Below are 13,223 nucleotides of genomic sequence, written 5' to 3' on the forward strand. Positions count from 1 at the left end.
TGTGCCACCCTGATCAAGTTTTGAGTGTTCCCTTACCCGTGTTGCTACGGGGAGTGCCTAGGCTTATGTATCCACTTCCACTAATGCCTTGCTCATCCTTGTGTCCCCCTACTCTGGAACCACCTAACAAATCATAAAAGCAACCTTTGGAAAGATCAAAACATTGGCAAGTAATATAAACTCATTCCAGAACAAAACGCAAGAAGATTTATAGGAATGCAAAAGTACCCAGCCCCCACTGAGGTAACATTCATACTGTGTGGCATCCATTTAAAAAAATGGATTCAGGGGCACGTGGGTGGCTCAGTCTGTTAGGCATCCGACTTCAGCTCAGGTGGTGATCTCAAGGTTCGTGACTTCAAGCCCCATGGCAGGCTCCCTGCTGTCAGCACAGAGCCTGCTTCAGTTTCTCTGCCCCCCAACTCTCTCTGCCCCTCCCCCACATTCTCTCTCTCTCTCTCTCTCTCCCCCTCTCAAAAATAAATAAATATATATTTTTTAATGGATCCATAAAGGGGCGCCTGAGTGGCTCAGTCGGTTAAGAGTCTGACTCTTGGTTTTGGCTCAGGTCATGATCTCATGGTTTTGTGGGTTCAAGCCCCGCTTGGGATTCTCTCTCTCCTCTCTCTCTGCCCCTCCCCCACTGCCTCTGCCCCTCTCAAAATAAATAAACTTAAATAAATGAATAAATAAAAATGGATTCATAAATACTTAGACGTGCAAAGAGGCAGGAAAACACAATCTATAATCAACTGAAACTGATCCAGAACTGACAGATGTTAGACCTGAGGAGGACATTAAAACAGTTATAACTGGGGGTGCCTGGGTGACTCAGTTAAGCATCCGACTTCGGCTCAGGTCATGATCTCATGGTTTGTGAGTTCAAGCCCCACATTGGGGTCTGTGCTGACAGCTCAGAGCCTGGAGCCTGCTTCGGATTCTGTGTCTCCCTTTCTCTCTCTCTACCCCTCCCCTGCTTGCACTCTGTCTCTCTCAAAAATAAGTAAGCAGTAAAAGTTAAAAAATAAAAATAGAACAGTTATAACTGTATTCTTTATGCTCAAAAAGTTAAGGGCAGACAAGGAAGATATTAAAAAAAAAGCCCCAGATTGAATTTTTAGACATCAAGCCTCCAATGTCCAAAACACAGTATACAGTGGATAAGATTAATGGCAGATCAGATATTGCAGAAGAAAAGGTAAATGAACACGAAGGCAATAGAATAGAAATTACCCAAAATGAAACAGAAGAGTCTAGAAAAAAATTACAAGAGCATCGGGGAGTTGTAGGACAATCTCAAGTGGCCTAACATATGGTGATTAGCGGCCCAGAAGAAGAGAAAAATGTCCCAAATGTCCACTGATAGATGAGCGGATAAAGAAGATGTGGTATAAATATACAATGCAATATTATTTCACCATAAAAAGGATGAAATCTTACCATTTGCAACAACATGGATGGAACTAGAGAGTATAATGCTAAGCAAAATAAGTCAGTCAGGGAAAAACAAATATATGATTTCACTCATGTGGAATTTAGGAAACAAACGAGTAAAAGAAGAAAGAGAGGGGCGCCTGGGTGGCTCAGTTGGTTAAGCGCCTGACGTCAGCTCAGGTCATGATCTCACAGTTCGCAAGTTCGAGCCCCGCGTCAGGCTCTGTGATGAGAGCTCAGAATCTGGAGCCTGCTTCCAATTCTGTGTCTCCCTCTTTCTCCGCCCTTCCCCCACTCACACTCTCTCTCTTCTCTCAAATAAACATTAAAATTTTTTTTTAAAAAAGAAAAAAGACAAACCAAGAAACAGATTCTTAACTGTAGAGAACAATCTGATGGTTATTAGAGGGCAGGTGGGTGGAGGGATGGGTTACACAGGTGATGGGGGTTAAGGAGCGCACCTGTCCGGATGAGCACTGAGTGATGTATGGAAGTGTTGAATCACTATCTTGTACTCCTGAAACTAACATATTCTATGTTAACTACACTGGAATTAAAATAAAAAATATCTTTCAAAAACAAAAGTGAGGGGCGCCTGGCTCAGTTGAGTAAGTGCCCGACTTGATTTCGGCTCAGGTCATGATCTCGTTCGTCTTTCGTGAGTTTGAGCCCCACATCGGGCTCTGCACTGACAACACAGAGCTTGCTTGGGATTCTCTCTCTCTCCCTCTCTCTCTCTCTCTCTGCCCCTCCCCACTCGCAAATAAAGATTACAAAATAAAGGGGAAATAAAGACATCTTCAGATATATAAGAACTGAAAGAATTCATCACTAGCAGACCTGCACTACAAAATTTGTTAAGGGAAGTTCTTCAGGCAAAAAGAAAATGATACCAAATAAAAATATGGACCGACCCAAAGGAATGAAGAACTCTGGTGATAACTACATGAGTAAGTATATCATTTTTTTCTTATTACTTACATCTTTTAAAAAGAGAATTGTGTTAAAAAATAAAAAATGATAATGTATTGTGGGGCTTGTGCACTGAGAATATTTACTGAGATAGACCACATTCTGGGCCATAAACAAATCTCAAATTTACAAGGATTCAAGTTAACATATGTAAAAGTGAAATGTATTATGGAGTCAGACGTGATACAAAATGTATTATGTCAATAGCACAAAGGTTGGACAAGAAATGGAAATATAGTAAGATTCAGATATACATGAGGTTGTGCAATATCACTTAAAAGTGGACTGTGGAGGGGCGCCTGGGTGACTCAGTCAGTTAAGCGTCCGACTTCGGCTCACGTCATGATCTCACGGTTGGTGACTTCCAGCCCCACGTTGGGCTCTGTGCTGACAGCTCAGAGCCTGGAGCCTGCTTCAGGTTCTGTGTCTCCCTCTCTCTCTGCTCCTCCCTGCTCGCTCACTCTCTCTCTCCCCAAAAAAATTAAAAAAAAATTTTTAAGTGGACTGTCGTGAGTTAAAGATGTATAGTATAAACCCTAAAGCAACTAGTAAAATAACAGAGTTACAGCTAATAAAGCAACAAAAGAAAAAAGATGGAATAAAAAATAATTTAAAGAAAGCAGAAAAAGAGGAAAAAGGGAGCAAAGAACAGATGAGACAACTAGGAAACAAACAGGATGATAAACTGAAACCTAACTACCCTTGACCTTTGAACAGCATGGGGATTAGGAGCAAACCAAATATCTGTGTAGAACTTTTGACTCCCCCAAAACTGAACTACATATAGCCTGCTGTTAACCAAAAGCCCTACCGATAACAGACAGTTGATGAAACATATTTTGTATGTCGTGTGGATTTTATGCTGTATTCTTTTTTTTAAAGTAATCTCTATGCACAATATGGGGCTCAAACTCACCACCCCGAGATCAAGAGTCTCTACTGACTAAGCCAGCCAGGCACCCCTATACTGTATTCTTAGGATGACATAAATAGAATAAAGAAAATCATAAGGAAATCATAAGGAAGAGAAAATACATCTACAGTACTGTACTATATTTATTTTTAAAAATCTGTGTAGAAGTGGACCTGCCCAGTTCTAACTTATGCTGTTCAAGAGTCAACTGTATATCAGTCATCCCATTAAAGGTAAATTGTTTAAACAACCAAATTAAAAGGCAGAGATCGTTAGAGTGGATAAGAGAGCAAGACCCAATTATATGCTGCCCACAACAAATGCACTTTGAATATAAAGACTCAAATAGGGTACAAGCAAAAAGATGGAAAAAAATACACCATGCTTATGCAGTCAAAAGAACGCTGGGAGGGCTACAATAATAATACAAAGTTGATTTCAAAGCAGAGAATATTACCAGGGATAAAGAAGTTCAGTTCATAATGACAAAGGGGTCAATTAATTGAGGACATAACAATGCTAATGTTCACGTGTCCTGTAAGAGAGCTTCAAATGATATGAAGCCAAAACTGATTACAACTGATTACTAATTACAAGAAAAATGATCACAATGAGAGTCAGAGGTCTCAGTACTACTCTCTTAGTAATTGATAAAGCAAGTAGGCAAATACTGAGCTAGGATATAGTAGATTTGAATACCACTATCAACCAACTTGACATAGAACATTCAAAAGGATTCAAGTCGTACAAAGTATGTTCTCTGATCACAGCGGAATTATATTAGAAACCAATAACAGGGCGCCTGGGTGACAGTCAGTTGAGTACCCTGCTCAGTTTCAGTTCAAGACATAATCCCAGGGTCGTGGGATCGAGTCCCTCATTGGGATCTGCGCTGAGTATGGAGCCTACTTCAGATTCTCTCTCCCTCTCGGGGCACCTGGGTGGCTCGGTTCAGTAAAGCATCCGACTCTTGATTTCGGCTCAGGTCACAATCTCAGGGGCTGTGGGTTCAAGTCCCCGTGCAGAGCCTGCTTGGGATTCTCTGTCTCCCTCGCTCTCTGCCCCTCCCCCATCTGAGCTCTATCTCTCTCTCTCCCTCAAAATAAATAAACATTAAAAAAAAAAAGTTTCTCTCCCTTTCTCTCTCTGCTCCTCTCCCCTGCTCCCATGGGCACATGCTGTCTCTCTCTCTAAAAAAAGAAAAGAAAAGAAACCAATAACAGAAAGATACTTGGAAAATCCCCAAATGCTTGGAAAATGAGTAACACACCTCTGGATCAAAAAATAATTAGGGGGTGCCTGGGTGGCTCAGACAGCCAAGTGTCTGACTCTTGATTTTGGCTCAGGTCATGATCTCACAGTTTGTGATACTGAGGCCCATGTTGGGCTCTGGGCTGATGGTGTGGAGCCTGCTTGAAATTCTCTCTCTCTCCCCCGCTCTCTCTCTCTCTCAAAATAAATTAATAAACATTTTTAAAAAAAAAGAATTAGAGGGGCGCCTGAGTGGCGCAGTCGGTTAAGCGTCCGACTTCAGCCAGGTCACGATCTCGCGGTCCGTGAGTTCGAGCCCCGCGTCGGGCTCTGGGCTGATGGCTCAGAGCCTGGAGCTGTTTCCAATCCTGTGTCTCCCTCTCTCTCTGCCCCTCCCCGTTCATGCTCTGTCTCTCTCTGTCCCAAAAATAAATAAACGTTGAAAAAAAAAAAAAATTAAAAAAAAAAAAAAAAAAGAATTAGAGTGGCACCTGGCTGGCTCAGTTGGGAGAGCATGCGACCCTTGATCTCAGGATTGTAAATTCGAGCCCCATGTTGGGTGTAGAGATTACTTAAAAATAAAATTAAAAAAAAATTTTTTTTTAATAATAGGAAGTATTTTGAACTGAATGAAAATGAAAACACAACACAGAATTTGTGGGGCACCTCCATTACCGAAATTTATGGCACTAAATGCCTTTGTTTGTTTCTTTATTTTGAGAGAGACAGATGTAGTGTGAGTGGGGGAGGGGCGGACAGGGAGAGAGAGAATGCCAAGCAGGCTCCATGCTGCCCGTGCAGAGCCTCACTCAGGGCTAGAACCCATGAAGCCATGAGATCACGACCTGGGCCAAAACCGAGAGACGCTTAACCAGCTGAGCCACCCAGGCACCTTGATTAAATGCCTTTTTTTAAGGAGCATCTGACTCATTTTTTTACTTAGAGAGAGAGAGAGAGAGAGAGAGAGAGAGAGTGCCCAAGCAGGGGAGGGGCAGAGAGAGAGAGGGAGACACAGAATCTGAAGCAGGCTCCAGGCTCTGAGCTGTCAGCACAGAGCCCAACTTGGGGCTTGAACTCATGGACCCTGAGATCATGACCTGAGTCGAAGTCAGATGCTTAACTGACTGAGCCCCCCAGGAGCCCCCCCAAAAAAGTCTTTTCTTACAAAAAACTTTTTAATGCTTATTTTTTTTGAGAGAGAGAGACGGAGCACAAGTGGGGGAGGGGCAGAGAGAGACACACACAGAATCCAAAGCAGGCTCGAGGCTCCAAGCTGTCAACACAGAGCCCAATGTGGTGCTCAAACCTACGAGCTGTGAGATCATGATCTGAGCTGAAGTCAGATGCTCAACCAACTGAGCCACCCATGCACCCCCCTAAAAATCCTTTTTTTTTTTTTAATTTTTTTTTCAACGTTTATTTATTTTTGGGACAGAGAGAGACAGAGCATGAACAGGGGAGGGGCAGAGAGAGAGGGAGACACAGAATCGGAAACAGGCTCCAGGCTCTGAGCCATCAGCCCAGAGCCCGACGCGGGGCTCGAACTCACAGACCGCGAGATCGTGACCTGGCTGAAGTCGGACGCTTAACCGACTGCGCCACCCAGGCGCCCCTAAAAATCCTTTTTTAAAAAAAAGGAAGGAAGGAAGGAAGGGAGGGAGGGAGGGTGGGAGGGAGGAAGAAGGAAGAAAGATCTCATGTCAATGACCTCAGCTTCCACCTGAAACCAAAGTATGCAGAAGAAAACAAAAGTTCAATGCAGAAATCTATGAAATAGAAAACACAAAAATAGAGAAAAATAAATGAAACTAAATGCTGCTTCAGATCAACAAAATAGATAAACCTCTAGCCAGAATGGTCGGGAAAAAATACAAATCATTAATATCAGGAATGAGAGAGTAACATCACAACAGATTTTACAGATAATAAAAGACTAATGAGGGGCCATTAGGGACAACTTTATGCCAATAAATCCAACAACTTAGTTGAAATGGAGGGTACGCAGAAAGACACAAATTACCTAAGTGCACTTAAGAAGAAATAGATAAATTTACAACAATCTAGACTGAACTGATACCATCTTAGCTTCAATAACATACATTAATTCCTCCTAGTCAATTCCATACCCCCTTTATGTTATTGGTACAAATACGTCTGTATACATTATGTACATGTTAACATAGATTTATAATTATTGTTTTATGCATCTGCCTTTTAAATCATATAAGAAACACAAAAGAGGAGTTACATACCAAAAATACGAGAATACTGTCAGTACTTTATTTTATTTATTTTTTTGTAAGCATAACTTTCAACATATGGAAATGAATGTTATCCTTGGGCAGGAGTGATGCTAATCTCCCGTGTATCATTCCAATTTTAGTATATGTGCCACCATAGGGAACACCCTATCAATACCTACCTTCCTCCCTCCCTCCCTCCCTCCCTCCCTTCTCCTTCCTTCCTTCCTTCCTTCCTTCCTTCCCTTTCCTCCCTTCCCCTTCCTTCCTTCCTTCCACTTGTTTTTAAGTAGGCTTCATGCCCTGTGCAGAGCCCAATGTGGGGCTTGAACTTACGACCCCTGAGATTAAGACCTGAGCTCAGATCAAGAGTTGGATGCTTAACCGACCGAGCTACCCAGGCACCTGTCTATCACTACTTTAAATATATCATCCTACTGGTTTTAGGCCTTCATGGTGTCTGATGATAAATTAGCTACTAATCTTAGGATATTAGCTGTAATCCCCATGGTAACCACTAAGAAAACAAGTAGGAAATATACAGAAAAGGAAGTGAAGAGGAAATCAAAATGGTACACTAGAAAAAAATCAAACACAAAAGAACACAGTATTGGAAGGACTGGGGAACAAAAGAAGAGAAAAGAACACTATCACAAAAGTAAATCTTTCAATATCAGTAATCACTTATTTTATTTATTCATTTTTTTAAGTAAGCTTTATGCCCAACATGGGGCTCAAACTCATGACCTGGAGATCAAGAGTCACAACCTCTACCCACTGAGCTAGCCAGGTACCCCACTACTCTAAATGTAAACGGATTAAGTTCACCAATGAAAAGACAGAGATTGGTGATGATTATACATTATAAATGTACTTAATGCCACTGAAGTGTATACTTAATGGTGAGTTTTATGTATATTTTACTACACACACAAGAAGACAGATTGGCTGAATGGATTTTTTAAACTTTTTTTTTTTTGAGAGAGGGAGAGAGCACCAATGGGGAGAGAATGGCAGAAGAGAGAGAATCTTAGGCAGGCTCCACGCTCAGCGTGGAGCCCGCAGGGCTCAATCCCACGACCCTGGGATTTCACCCTGGGATGGGCTGAAATCAAGAGTCAGAGACTCAACCAACTGAGCCACCCAGGCCCCCCCAGGATGGATTTTAAAATGATCTAACCAGGGTGCCTGGCTGGCCCAGTCAGTAGAACATGAGACTCTTGCTCTCAGAATCATGAGTTCAAGGCCCACAATGGGTGTAGAGCCTACTTAAAAAACAACAACAACAACAACAACAACAACAACAAATAAATAAATAATAAAATAAAAAATGATCTAACTGAAAATAAATAAAAAAATACAAAGGACTTGAATAGCCATTTCTCTAAAGAGGATAACAGATGGCCGATAAGTTCATGAAAAGATGTCCAACGTCACTAATCAGGGAAATGCAAGCCAAAACCACAAGTCAAGACTTCATACACATTAGGATGGCCATTACTTAAAATGTAACATAACAACACAAAGCATAAAATAGACAAATGTTGGTGGAGAGGTAGAGAAATTGGAACTCTTGTGTACTGCTGGTGGGAATATAAAATGTATCATCGCTATAGACATCAGTATGTATCGCGGTTCGTCAAAAAATTAAAAATAGAATCACCATACGATCCAGCAATTCTGCTCGAATATATACCCGAAAGAGTTGAAAGCCAGGTATTTGTACACTCATGCTCACAGCAGCATTATTCACAGCAGGCAAAAGCTGGAAGCAACCCGAGCACCCACTGACAGGTAAATGGATACAAAAACTAAGGCATAGGGGCGCCTGGGTGGCTCAGTCGGTTCAGCGGCCGACTTCGGCTCAGGTCATGATCTCGCGGTCCGTGAGTTCGAGCCCCGCGTCGGGCTCTGTGCTGACAGCTCGGAGCCTGGAGCCCGTTTCAGATTCTGTGTCTCCCTCTCTCTGACCTTCCCCAGTTCGTGCTCTGTCTCTCCCTGTCTCAAAAATAAATAAACGTTAAAAGACAAAAAAAAAAAAACAAACAAACCTAAGGCATATATATGTATACAACGGCATATTGAATATTATTCATCCTTAAAAAAGAATGACATTTTGACACGCCTACAACATGTCTGAACCTTGATGACATTACGCTAAGGGGGAGAGAAAAACAGACACGAAAGGACAGATGCTTATGATTTCACTTGGACGAGGTACCTAGGACTTTACATACACTAGTAATCAAATGGACAGAGACAGAAAGTAGAGTGGTGGTTGCCAGGGGCTGGTGGGGTAGGGGGAGATGGAGAATTATTATTTAATGGGTATGGAGTTTCAGTGTGGGGATATGGGAAAAGTTCTGGAGACGGATGGCGGTGATGGTCGCACAGGAATGTACTTACTGCCCCTGAACTGTAAACTTTAAGATGGCCAAAAATATATATATTTTTTAAATCCAAGTATATGCTGCTTGCAGGAGACTCACTTTATTTATTTATTTATTTTAATGTTTCTTTATTTTTGAGAGAGACAGAGACAAAGACAGTGCTCGAGAGGCGAAGGGCCAGAGAGAGAGGGAGACACAGAATCGGAAGCGGGCCCCAGGCTCCGAGCCGTCGGCCCACAGCCCGACGCAGGGCTCGAACTCACGGACCGCGAGATCGTGACGTGAGCCGAAGTCGGCCGCTCAACCGACTGAGCCACCCAGGCGCACCCAAGAGACTCACTTTAGACCCAAAGACACAAATACGTTGTAAGCAAAGGGATGTAAAAACATATTCTGTGCAAAGAGCCACCCAAAAGACAGCCAGGGTGGCTATGCTAATCCTAGACCAAATAGATTTGAAATAAAAAACTGTTACAAGCGACAAAGGAGGACACTATATATTGATTTAAGGGTCAATTCGTGAAGAAGCTGTAACAATTCTATATGTCCCAAACAACAGAATCTCAAAATATATGAAGCAAACAATGACAGAAGTGAAGGGAGAAATAGACACGTCTACAATAGTTGGAGACTTCAGTGCCCTACTTTCTTTTCTCTTCTTTTTTATTATTTTTTAAAGTTTATTTGCTTTGAGAGAGAGAAAAGAGCAAGTCAGGGAGGGGCAGAGAGAGAAGGAGAGAGAGAGAATCCCAAGCAGGCTCTGCCCTGTCAGCCAGAGCCTGACGGGGGTGGGGGTGGCTCCAACCCATGAACCGTGAGATCATGACCTGGGCTGAAATCAACTCAAACGACTGAGCCACTCAGGCACCTACTTTCAATAATGGACAGGGGCGGGGTGCCTGGGTGGCTCAGTCAGTGGAGCATCCAACTCCGGCTCAGGTCATGATCTCTCAGTTAGTGGGTTCGAGCCCCACATCGGGCTTGCCTGCTGTCAGCCTGTCAGCGCAGAGCCCTCCTCGGATCTTCTGTCCCCCTCTCTCTGCCCCTCCCCTACTTGCACTCTCTCATAAATAAATAAACATTAAAACAAATGATGGACAGAATATCCTATACAGAAGATCAGTAAGGAAATAGAGTACTTGGAAAACACTAGAAACCAACTGGACCTAAAAGACTACGGGACACTCCTCCCGACAACAGAATAGGCACTGTTCTCGGGGACACACAGAACAGCTCCAGAACAGACCACAGGCTGCTATTGTGCCTTCAAGTCCGTCATTCACCACGATGGAGTCTCAGAGTCCCTGCCTCCAAAATGCTAATCACCTCATAAATAAGATGATCGGCTGGTTGGCAGGAATAACATACAAGGACTAAACATCAGGTAAATAATAAAATGCTCCTTTAAGGGTAAGGGATGATTTCCTTTCTCACCGCAAAAACAGATTACCAAGAGCTGGAGGGTGTGCAACATAACACAGAAAAAATGTACTCAATAACCCCAACTTCAGAGGGTGCTTCCTTCTAGGCTTTTTCTCACACCGGCTCACTTTTTTTTTGCTAGGTTACTTGGCGTTCTGCCCGAAGCCCCTCTGTTTTTTCGCACCTTCTCTGTGCCTTTACTCAGCTGCTCCTCTGCCTGTTTCAGAAGCCTGTGGGTCTTCCCCCAGGCAGGGGGAGCAGGGGCGGCCAGCTCCAGAAGGAGGGAGGCGTGGAGGAAGAGGTTCTGAGAAGACACTGGCCAGTAGAGCAGGGTCAGCCTCGGCCCCCACCCCACTCTGGGATCAAGGCCGGTTGGGATTGAGGCAGAAGGTCCCCATAGTCCCTGTTCCTGCCGTTGTGATGTCACCGGCGGTCGGAGGAGGTGAGGCACGGGGCCTCGGAGCAAGGCCGTCTCTTTTTGTTGTTTTGGGGCTCTCTCCACTTCAGGGTCCTCGCAGGAGCTGCCAGAAGTTCCAGGAGTAGGGCCCCTCCCACCCTGGCCTCCAGCCCTGGGCTTGCCTCGACTACGTGATGGTCCCACCCCAGGCCCCCAAATAGCAGAGGCCCGGGTGATTTGTCTGCAACTATCAGGAAGGAGGCTCACCCTCTTTCCAAAGCCCAGCAGGGCCAAGGCTAGCGATGGAGGCCATCAGGTGCCCCCAGGCCGGGCCTGCACATCCTGAAAGAGTGAGGAGGGACTAAGTGGGTCTTAAAATGCAGCAGAAGGAAGGGGCGGCTGGAGGCACCTTTTTACTGGCCAGCCCCTGTCACCACCAGAGGCCCGACTTGCTTCCCTCTGGCTTTCCTTCACCTTCTGAACCTGACCCACACCCGACTGATTTTTCCTTCTGCGCTTCACTCTTCCTCCAGGCTTCATTCAGCTCCCTCAACAATGAGGTAGGGATCAAAGCACCCGCCTCTCAGGGTATAAGTGCAGGTCAAGGCCCTGGCCCCTGGCCCTGTGTCGGCAGGAGGTGTCCAAGGAATTGTTTGAACTGATGGGAGAGTACTTTGTAAACTGGAAAGCGCTGGTCAGATAGTATTAGCTGTTATACAGGTGGGTCCGCTCAACTTTCTCAAATCAAGTTCCCCACCAGTCACACAAATTACCCTGAACTCCGCCCCTCGATCTGCAAATATCCATAACTGCCCTGCCCTTCCCAGGTCTCAATCCCAACTTGGCTTCCGTGGCTGGTCGCAGGCACAGGCCGCACAGGAAGTGACCAGCCTTCCATTAGGTTCCGCCCTGAGGTTCTCAGGATCCTGGGCTGAGAGATCAGGGGAATAGGAGCTGGGGTTTTCCTCCCCCCTGAAGAAGCGCCTTCCCCCTCTTCCCCTCCAACCCACAAACTCAAGGCAGGAAGAGAAAGCTGGGGAGGGGGACTCGGTGGGTGCTACGCTGGTTGAGCATCACCCTTATCCCAAAGGGAAGAGACTACTGTGGTGCTCTCCTCCCCCTGTCCAAACATCTCCCTCCCCCCCCCCTCCCCAACCTCCCCCAGATCCCTGAGGTCAGGCCGCCACGGGCTTCTTTCCAAGTTTGGGGAAAAGTGAAGGGGCGTGTGTACGGCTGGTGGTGTTGTCTAGAGAAGAGGGTGACATCAGGCATACATTTCCTTGTGCTGTGGACGTTCCCACAATGCCATTTGGCTCTTAGCTTCCTCCAACCTCCATTTCCTAGGTACCTGTTCTGAAGCACTCAGCCAGATACCAAGAACATAGAGATACTCTCCATGCCTGAGAAGGTGCCTTTGGAATGAAGGCACATGCCGAATTCCACAACCCCACCTACGGGAGAGAATCGCAGAGATCTTTCCCGAAGAAGGGCACAGCAGAAAGTTCTTTGGGGCCAGGGGTAAAGAAGGGCAAGGTCAGTGGCAGGAAAAGAGTCTGCAGAGGTGGGCAGGGGCCAAATCACAAAAGATATTGAATACTAATCTAAGGAGTTGGAAATTTATTCTGAAAGCTATGGGTGGGAGGAGACTCAGAAGTATTGCTGAAGACATCAGTGGGAGAAGGGAGGGGTCTGTGAAGTCGGATGAGAAGAAAAGTGACCTTTGGACTTGTCAATGTGGCAGTCGCTGGCCACTGATGGGTGGCACCGGAGGCTCCGTGGAGGGGAGGCATGAACCCATGGTGACCCCACAGCATATGGTTTTCTCTGGGCAGGCTCAGCTCTTGCATAGGGAGGGATAGGAATGAATGGGGTCATTCCGGGATGGAATTCTATAGAAAGGCTGCAGGGAAGAACATGGGGACAAAAAAGATGGAAGTAAATAATGGTTGAATGTGGGGCACCTGGGTGGCTCAGTCGGTTGAGCGTCGGACTTCGGCTCAGGTCATGATCTCGCAGTCTGTGAGTTTGAGCCCCGCGTCGGGCTCTGGGCTGACGGCTCAGAGCCTGGAGCCTGCTTCGGATTCTGTGTCTCCTTCTCTCTCTGCCCCTCCCCAGCTCATGCTCTGTCTCTCTCTGTCTCAAAAATAAATAAAAACATTTTAAAAAATGGTTGAATGAGTAATGAAGTGATAAACAGGGTTCGA

General features: G+C 45.1%; 1 non-coding gene across 1 annotated transcript; it reads right to left on the bottom strand.

Annotated features, from left to right (window-relative positions):
• Window positions 1-6,870: 6,870 nt before the first annotated feature.
• LOC122490679 lies at window positions 6,871-6,975 on the bottom strand. The gene has a single exon (XR_006299219.1). It is a non-coding gene; the product is annotated as a U6 spliceosomal RNA (small nuclear RNA).
• Window positions 6,976-13,223: the final 6,248 nt, after the last annotated feature.

Source organism: Prionailurus bengalensis, chromosome B2 (genome assembly GCF_016509475.1).
Source record: "Prionailurus bengalensis isolate Pbe53 chromosome B2, Fcat_Pben_1.1_paternal_pri, whole genome shotgun sequence".
Lineage (NCBI taxonomy): Eukaryota > Metazoa > Chordata > Mammalia > Carnivora > Felidae > Prionailurus > Prionailurus bengalensis.